This window comes from Alligator mississippiensis, chromosome 5 (genome assembly GCF_030867095.1).
Source record: "Alligator mississippiensis isolate rAllMis1 chromosome 5, rAllMis1, whole genome shotgun sequence".
Lineage (NCBI taxonomy): Eukaryota > Metazoa > Chordata > Crocodylia > Alligatoridae > Alligator > Alligator mississippiensis.
This window is the reverse complement of record NC_081828.1, coordinates 80642140-80651009: the sequence shown is the minus strand read 5'-3', so window position 1 is coordinate 80651009 and position 8870 is coordinate 80642140.

Sequence of the window (8870 nt, the reverse complement as noted above, 5' to 3'; positions counted from 1 at the left end):
AGGGGTTGCAGGGAAAGACTGGACAGGAGAGGCTAGTAGAATGGAGTAACAAGAAGGTAAGCAGTGCATGGTAGCTATATTTGCTGGTCTGGGTGTCTCTGTTGGAGATGAGTGTTTGTCTTATCTCCCTGTTGGACATCATTAATGAAATGAAAGCACTCCATGTATCACCAGGATTGAAAGTTATTCTATCGGCTACTCACCAATTGCCTGTTTAGATGTGCCCTTCTAGTGGGATTTTCACTGGGTTCATTGCCCTAAATCAGTCAGTTATTGCATCTGGTCCTCTACCACATGCTTGTACACCATAAGGCAGGCCAAAGGCACTTAAAGTCCTGCTGGGCTAAAGTTCTATGGAAACCAATAGAGCACACCAGAGCACTGAGATCTGTTCAAGAACATCCTAAGATGTTCAAACCATGCTATAGTGGTACTGAACAGGCCCTTGGAGAAAGCAACAGTGGTTGGACCCTATCATTGCTTGGCATCTCTATATTTACTGAGTGAAACTGCTCCTTCCTCCACTTGAGTCCAATGCAGGTTTTATGATAATCTGCCTTCCTGCCTTAGACTCATTAAAGCCACTGTCCAGTCTTTGCACTATTAGAGCCACTAGGACCACTGGTAAGTAGGATAGTTAGAACAACTACCTCTGCATTCAAAGAGGCCAGCAGGTGCATTTGGTAGCTGTTGGGGATATGGGCCTTATCAAACCTTGGGCTTCCAGTCCATTCAGTCTATATCTCATGGCAGAAGCCATGTGTGTTATCGACCCAATAGGTACCACAGAGACCATGAGCCCCACCAACTATTACAAGGGGTTGTGTCTGCAACATTAATTTGGTGCATCCTTCCTTTGGCCTGGGTTCCATTTCTATAAAGTGAAATGGAAAGCAGAAAATAATCACTCTTTCACTTAATAGGCTCTTTGCAGCTTTAGTTTGACCAGCATGTCATCCAAATTGTTCACCCTCCTTCTCTAGGTCTGACAAGTACACAAAGGCTGTAGCTTATCCGTTGTAATATACAGGCTGTATCACTTAGAATCCTGTATATACATTGTCCTGCTCCAGCAGTCCTCTCAAACCACCTTTTGCCTCAGACCAGAGTACGAGCTTCTTGCTTGGCCTTGTCCATCATCACAAAGGACTTTTGCATCTTCAGAATATGTCTGTGTACCCATGCTCAGATATAGCCAGGAACAGGGTTTATTACGGATTGCTACATAGGAAAAGGGCAGTCCAGAAGTGTCTTATGTGGGGAAAACCTGGTAATCAGGACTCCCTTACATACATGTGTTTTAAAATTAGAAGGATAGTTTCATGCCAGTTGGTTTTTGTGACATTCACCCTCTTGAATTCATTTTTAATTATTCTGCTCTTCCTTCATCTTGCCTGAAGCCTGAGGAGATAAGCGATGTGGAATTTTTAGTTAATCCTCACAGTTCACAAATCTTCACCACATTTCTCTGTCGGAGCCCATAACCTTTGGTATTCCCTATTTCCAGAATACACCATACACCAACTGCTGAGGTGTTGTGAGTGCATTTCAGTACAATTTTGTTGCACTGCCTCCCCCCAGTGGAAGAACAAGTCCACTACAGTCAAAAACATGTATTGCCTCTAGATCAGAGGTTCTCAAACTTTTTCTTATTATGTACCCCCTTATAACAGGGGGCCTACTCCGAGCCGCTTTGTGTGGCCCGCCATCTGTTTCTGGGCTAACCGCCTGCCCATTCTCTCTCACCACACCTTGTTGGAATTAATTAATAGATGTTAATTAAGTGGGAGGCTGCCCATTTCCTGCACCAATGCCAGGGGGTGCTATCTGCAGCTCCATTTCTCCCCTACACACCACAGCCCAAGCCTCGCAGATAGCATCTAGATGTTCCTCTAATCACCGGCCCCCACACTGGGCCCCAGAATGCTCCTAATTGAACCCCACCTGGATTCCTCTCATCAGGCGGTTGCATCCGCCTTCATACTGGGCAACATTGCTCCTTGAACCGCTTCCCCTTCGGGTGTGATTCCCCACACTGGGACCTTCGGCTCACTAGCCCTGGCCCACCGCCAGGCCAGTTGGAACCCCAGGCATGCAGCTCTTGGGCGTTCCTCGCGGTGGGCCTCAGCCCTTCAAGCCTTCCGGTCCTGGCCCCAGCACGGACAGTCAGGGGAAGTTCAGACAGGCGTTGAGTCTATGGGCCTTTTTCTCTCACCAAGGGTCCACCCTCTGGGCCCTCCAACAAAGGGGTAACCCACCCAGTTGTGGGAGCTAGGGGTTAAGGCGCCCTGACCTGCCTTTCACCAGGGTGGTAACTGGCCTGGCATTTCCTGGGGGCTCCCACACCACTGGGAGCCCCACCAGGTCACCCACTCCCGGCAAGGGGCAGTTTTAGGTCATACCCAGGACTAGGAGCCTCCTTACCATTCCCTACAGCTCCTCCCTTACCTCCAGATGATACCAGCAGCCCTCTGGCCAGGCAGTGTTGTTGCCTGGCCTCCAGCAACAGAACTGCCCTGTTCATATGCGCAGCCCCAGATCCAAAATGGCTGCCCTCAGACACCTGGCAGCTGCCAGCTCCAGGCCCTTAAAGTGGCAGGCACCCACAGTGCCCTGCACACCCCTTCTAGATTTACCAGCTGCCTGTGTATCCCTACCAGCATACATTTTATAGTTTAACCCTTTAAGTGCCAATTATTATTATAATGAAAATTAAATCTGCCATTACAGAATTTCTCCTGCATAACCCCCAAAGATGTCTTGTGTACCCCCATGGGTACCACAGTTTGGGAACCCCGGCTTTAGATGTAAGAAGTAATTCCCCAGGACCTTTTATTCTCTCCCAGGGTCCTCAAGTGCCCTGTCTCAAGAGTGCTGCCGGACGGGGGGCGATCCCCGCTGCCCCCCACTGCATGTGGGGCCCTGCATGAGCCCCCCAACTGCCCCAACCACTGTCCCAGCCCCTCCCCATGGCTGCCCTGCCCGCCGCAGCTCCGGCCCTTTAAGAAAAAAACCTGAGAAAAACCCCCGGACTCACCATTTCTGCTCAGCGAGGGGCGATCCCCACTGCCCAGCCTCACACTGGGGGCTCTTCCATGAGCCCCCAAAGCTCTGAGGCCACTGCAGGAGCTGTGAGTCCTGGGTTTTTTTCATTTTCTTTTTCTTAAAGGGCCAGAGCTGAGCCAGGCGGCGCAGCCATGGGGGGGCTGGGGGAGTGAGGGGGGGTCAGGGGGCTTGTGCAGAGCCCCCCACGCAGCATGGGGCAGTAGGGGGATGCAGGGATTGTCCCCCCACCCCAACGCACCCAGGGAGTCCAGGCTTGTTTTAAAAGCACCAGGAGCTGGGGCAGGCAAGGCAGCCATGGGGGGGCTGGGGGAGCAGGCAGGGGTTGGGGGTGGGTCATATTCGACCTGGGGGGAAGTGGGCAGTGGAGTCCCCCAGGGCTCGGTCCTTGGGCCCACACTGTTCAATTTCTTTATCAGCGATTTGGACAACGGGGTGAAAAGCAACCTGTTTAAATTTGCTCATGATACCAAAATTTGGGGTGAGGTGGGCACACTAGTAGGGAGGGAAAGACTGCAGCAAGACCTGGATAGGTTGCAGGGGTGGGCTAACAAAAACAGGATGCGTTTCAATACTGACAAGTGCAGGGTGCTGCACTTGGGCAGTAGTAACCAGCAGCACACTTATAAGATGGGAAACTCCCTTCTTGAGAGCACAGAGGCAGAAAGGGATCTTGGAGTCATCATCGACTCCAAGATGAACATGGGCCGACAACGCGAGGTCATGGTCAGCAGGGCCAACCAGACCCTATCGTGCATCCACAGGTGCATCTCAAGTAGGGCCAAGGAGGTGATCCTCCCCCTCTACGCGACACTGGTCAGGCCACAGCTGGAGTACTGTGTCCAGTTTTGGGCACCCCACTTCAAGAGGGATGTGGACAACATTGAGAGGGTCCAGAGGAGGGCTACCCACATGATCCGGAGACAGCAGGGCAAACCCTACAATGAGAGGCTACGGGACCTGAACCTGTTCAGCCTTCACAAGAGAAGGCTGAGGGGGAACCTTGTGACTGTCTATAAACTCACTAGGGGGGACCAGAAGAGTTTGGGGGAGACCTTGTTTCCCCTAGTGCCCCCCGGGATAACAAGGAATAACGGCCACAAGTTGTTGGAGAGTAGGTTTAGATTAGACATCCGTAAGAACTACTTCACAGTCAGGGCGGCTAGGATCTGGAACCAACTTCCAAGGGAGGTGGTGCTGGCTCCTACCCTGGAGGTCTTTAAGAAGCGGCTTGATGCCTACCTGGCTGGGGTCATTTGAGCCCAGTTTTCCTCCTGCCCAGGCAGGCGGTCGGACTTGAAGATCTACAAGGTCCCTTCCGACCCTACTTCTATGATTCTATGAGCTTGGGGAATTCTCCCCTGGGACTCAGTACTGGCCCTACCACAGTGCCAACAGGGTCAGTGCTGCATTAAGCATCAACTCTGGAGCAAGGCACCAGCAGAGCTAGTGGTGAAATGGACATCTTCACCTTCATGGGCTGTCATGAACCTGCCTCAAATGATTTTGGTGTTTAGAGTACCTACCACAGAGACATATCCCCCAAGTTAATTTGAATGACCTTGTATTTGGTCTCTGAAAGCCAGTAATAAGCTGTAACAGGCAAGAATTCTCATGATCAGTCTCTTTTATTGAACCAACTGCATGGTTGGAGTAGACATAGACAAGCATTTGAGTATCACAGTATCCTTCCTCAGGTCTCTGGGAGAGAAACAGACACAGCAGCTAAGTAGAAGCAAATACAACAAAAGCTTGTGTAAAATTCCACGTTTAAAAAAAAAAAAAGATATAAAAGAAAGAATCAGGTAGCCAACAGACAAGAGAAATGCAGCAAAAACCTGATAATGGAAGAACAAGGTAATTCAGCATGGTCTTTATCACCTGTGAAGTAGAGATTAGAGTATCAGGTAGGCGATAATGGACCATGAAATCATTGTCTATGTTAAAGTCCCTGATACTTAGTGTCCAGTAGGCTAATTATTTTTTGTTCCACAGCTTATCTTTCAAAGGTGTTTTCTAGATTTCCAACAAGCATGAGAACTGAGGTCAGTCAAGGAGTGATCTTTTTTTGTGAAAAAAACTTCCAAGGGAAGTTTTATTAGACCAATTGAGTAGCTGGAAAAAAGCTGCCCTCCATTAATGCTGACTTTCTGAAGGAACATCTTGAGAAGCTGGATACCTCCAAGTCAGCCGGACCTGACAATCTTCACCCCAGGGTACTCAAAGCGCTGGCGAGCATCATAGCCCAGCCTCTAGCACGGATCTTTGAAAACTCTTGGCGCTCTGGTGTAGTGCCCGAAGACTGGAAGAAGGCCAATGTGGTGCCTATCTTCAAGAAAGGGAGGAAAGTGGATCCGGCTAACTATAGGCCCATCAGCCTGACTTCTATCCCGGGGAAGATCTTAGAAAAGTTTATTAAAGAGGCCATCCTTAATGGACTGGCCGACGTCAACATCTTAAGGGATAGCCAGCACGAGTTTGTTGCGGGTAGGTCTTGCTTGACCAATCTCATTTCCTTCTACAACCAGGTGACCTATCACCTGGACAAGGGAGAAGAGATTGATGTCATATATCTTGACTTCAAAAAAGCCTTCGATCTGGTGTCCGATGATCACCTCTTGGAGAAACTGGCCAATTGTTGCCTTGGGTCCTCCACGATCCACTGGCTGGAAAATTGGCTCCAGGGTCGGACCCAGAGGGTAGTAACTGATGGAAGTCACTCATCATGGTGTTCTGTGACCAGTGGGGTCCCCCAAGGCTCTGTCCTTGGACCCATACTGTTCAACATCTTCATTAATGATGTGGACACTGGAGTCAGAAGCGGACTGGCCAAGTTCGCCGATGACACCAAACTTTGGGGCAAAGCATCCACACCAGAAGACAGGCAGGTGATCCAGGCTGACCTGGACAGGCTCAGCAAGTGAGTGGACGAGAATCTGATGGTGTTCAATGCCGATAAATGCAAGGTTCTCCACCTTGGGAAAAAAAACCCGCAGCATCCTTATAGGCTCAGCAGTGCTATGTTGGCTAGCACTATGGAAGAAAGAGATTTGGGGGTCATCATTGACCACAAGATGAACATGAGCCTGCAATGCGATGCTGCGGCTAGTAAAGCGACCAAAACGCTGGCTTGCATCCATAGATGCTTCTCAAGCAAATCCCGGGACGTCATTCTCCCCCTGTACTTGGCCTTAGTAAGGCCACAGCTGGAGTACTGCATCCAGTTTTGGGCTCCACAATTCAAAAGGGATGTGGAGAAGCTTGAGAGAGTCCAGAGAAGAGCCACGCGCATGATCAGAGGTCAGGGAAGCAGACCCTACGATGACAGGCTGAGAGCCCTGGGGCTCTTTAGCCTGGAAAAGCGCAGGCTCAGGGGTGATCTGATGGCCACCTACAAGTTTATCAGGGGTGACCACCAGTATCTGGGGGAACGTTTGTTCACCAGAGCGCCCCAAGGGATGACGAGGTCGAATGGTCACAAACTACTTCAAGATCGTTTCAGGCTGGACATAAGGAAGAATTTCTTTACTGTCCGAGCCCCCAAGGTCTGGAACAGCCTGCCACCGGAGGTGGTTCAAGCGCCTTCATTGAACACCTTCAAGAGGAAACTGGATGCTTATCTTGCTGGGATCCTATGACCCCAGCTGACTTCCTGCCCTTTGGGCAGGGGGCTGGACTCAATGATCTTCCAAGGTCCCTTCCAGCCCTAATGTCTATGAAATCTATGAAAAACATTCTCGTATTGAGAAAAATGTCTCTGTCCTTTATCTTCTTTCAGTTGATCATTCATTCTGGTGTGGACAGAGGGAAAGTTGGTGTGTGTTAGATTTAATAAATATTTGCAAAACACTTTAAGAACTTCATATTAAAACCAAGTGGAAAATATTATTACTGTGGGTGGACAGTTTGTGCACTCTGGAATCTGAGTTCCCTTCCCTGTCATTAATTGGGATTGGGATACCAGGTGAGTTTTGCTGTCTATATACTTGTATATGTTCAGCCAAAATCCTTTTGTTTCTCACAAAACTGACTAAAGTTCTTGTAGAAGTGAAGCCCATAAATGAACATGCCTCCTTTTATCAGTTTGCTATTACTCCATTTTAAGGAGTATCTTGTAGGTTTAGGATGATAAGACTGGATTTCGGGCAGTCACCCAAATATCTTAACTGATCTTTTCTTTGAGTGTGCCTTCTCTTTCTTGCCTCCTTTTAAGCCTAAACTGTTCAAGCATCAGGTTTAGGCATATTTCTTCAGAGAGAGATAGCCAAAACTGGCTGCCATCAATAGGATGTGGTCACAACACTGTTTCTTCAAAGACCATTGTAAGAGAAGAGCAGCAAGTCAAAAAGGAAAAGTCCAGATATTTTTCTCATTCCTGAGGGGAACAAACTAGGGCTGTGTGAAATTTCACCAGTCATTTTGTTTCAACACTGTTTTGACTCATTTTGAGGTTGAAACAGCAAAATCGAAGCAAAACAAAGGCCGTCGATATAGCCTCGAAACAAAGCGAGGCTAGTCGAAACGTTTCAAAAGTCGACACATTTCAACCATAGCACTGGGGATGGGAAGTCAGTCCAGCTGGGCTGACTTCCCATCCCTGGCGCAAGATCCGGCAGTGGACAGGGAGTCAGCCCAGTTGGGTTGACTCCCCATCCCCCACGCTAGATCGATCTACCCAGCTTGGCTGACTCCCCATCTCTAGTGAAACATCAAAACAGCATTGAAACAGTCTTTCTATTTTGACAGAATGGAACGGAACAGCTGTTTCGAATCTAAATGAAATTCGAAACAGAACGCTGTTCTGTCGAACCGTCAAAACTCAAGGTGAAACAGAAAGGTGCCGTTTCGCACAGCCCTAGAACAAACACTCTCTCTTACGTTAAACCCTGCTCACTTACTAATACTGAAGGATTTGTGATTTGAGAGGTGAATTCCTAAATACACTACCCACCAGAAAGCACTGGTTTTATATTTTTCTGTTTTATTGACAACTAAGTGAACCTCAGAATTAAATGCACTGAATGACAACAAAAATTAAAAAATAGTAACCACAAACTCATTCTCTACCTCAGCAAAAAATAGATGGGTTAAGTGATGGAGGCAAAAAAATTCTTTTTCTCAGTCTAAATTCCTGCATGATACTGTGTTTCCTGAATCCAAGATGACCCTGAATTTAAGATGGCCACCCAGTCAGATTTTGTACATGGAAAATTCTACACGTGGGTCCATACTCCATGCCTCAGGCTGGAGTTGAGATGAAACCTACTGGAGCAAGGGTAAATAATGTGGGGGAGAGTCAGGTGAAGGGGCAGAGGCTGTGTGGGGAGGTAGGGGAAGAGGGTGGATGGAAATGGTAGGAAGGAGGGGGCAGCAGTCCAAGGTTGCAGGGGGAGAGAGGCAGGTGTGACAGGGACAGGTAGCAACTGTGGCTCCAGTCCAGACTTTGGGTCAGATCCAGAGATGGACCCACAGCAACTGCCTGCTCACCCCCTACCTTGTACTCAATTCCAAGATGAGGGGGATTTTCTCCACATATTAAATGAGGGGAGCCTCATTTTGGTATCAAGTAAATATGGTAAGTAATATTTTCATACCCAGAACTACCTTCACCTTGCTGTAGCAGTTGCACTCTTGCACCTCTCTGTTGCCTTTGCTTCCTAACCCTAAGGAAACATTCAGTACATTGGCAGATTTAGAAAAGGTAATACTTCATATAATAATCTTGCCTCACTTTGGCTATCACACCAAATAGTTTGTTTGTTCCAAACAGTACAGACTTGAAGTGCAGAGTAAAATGAAATTACATT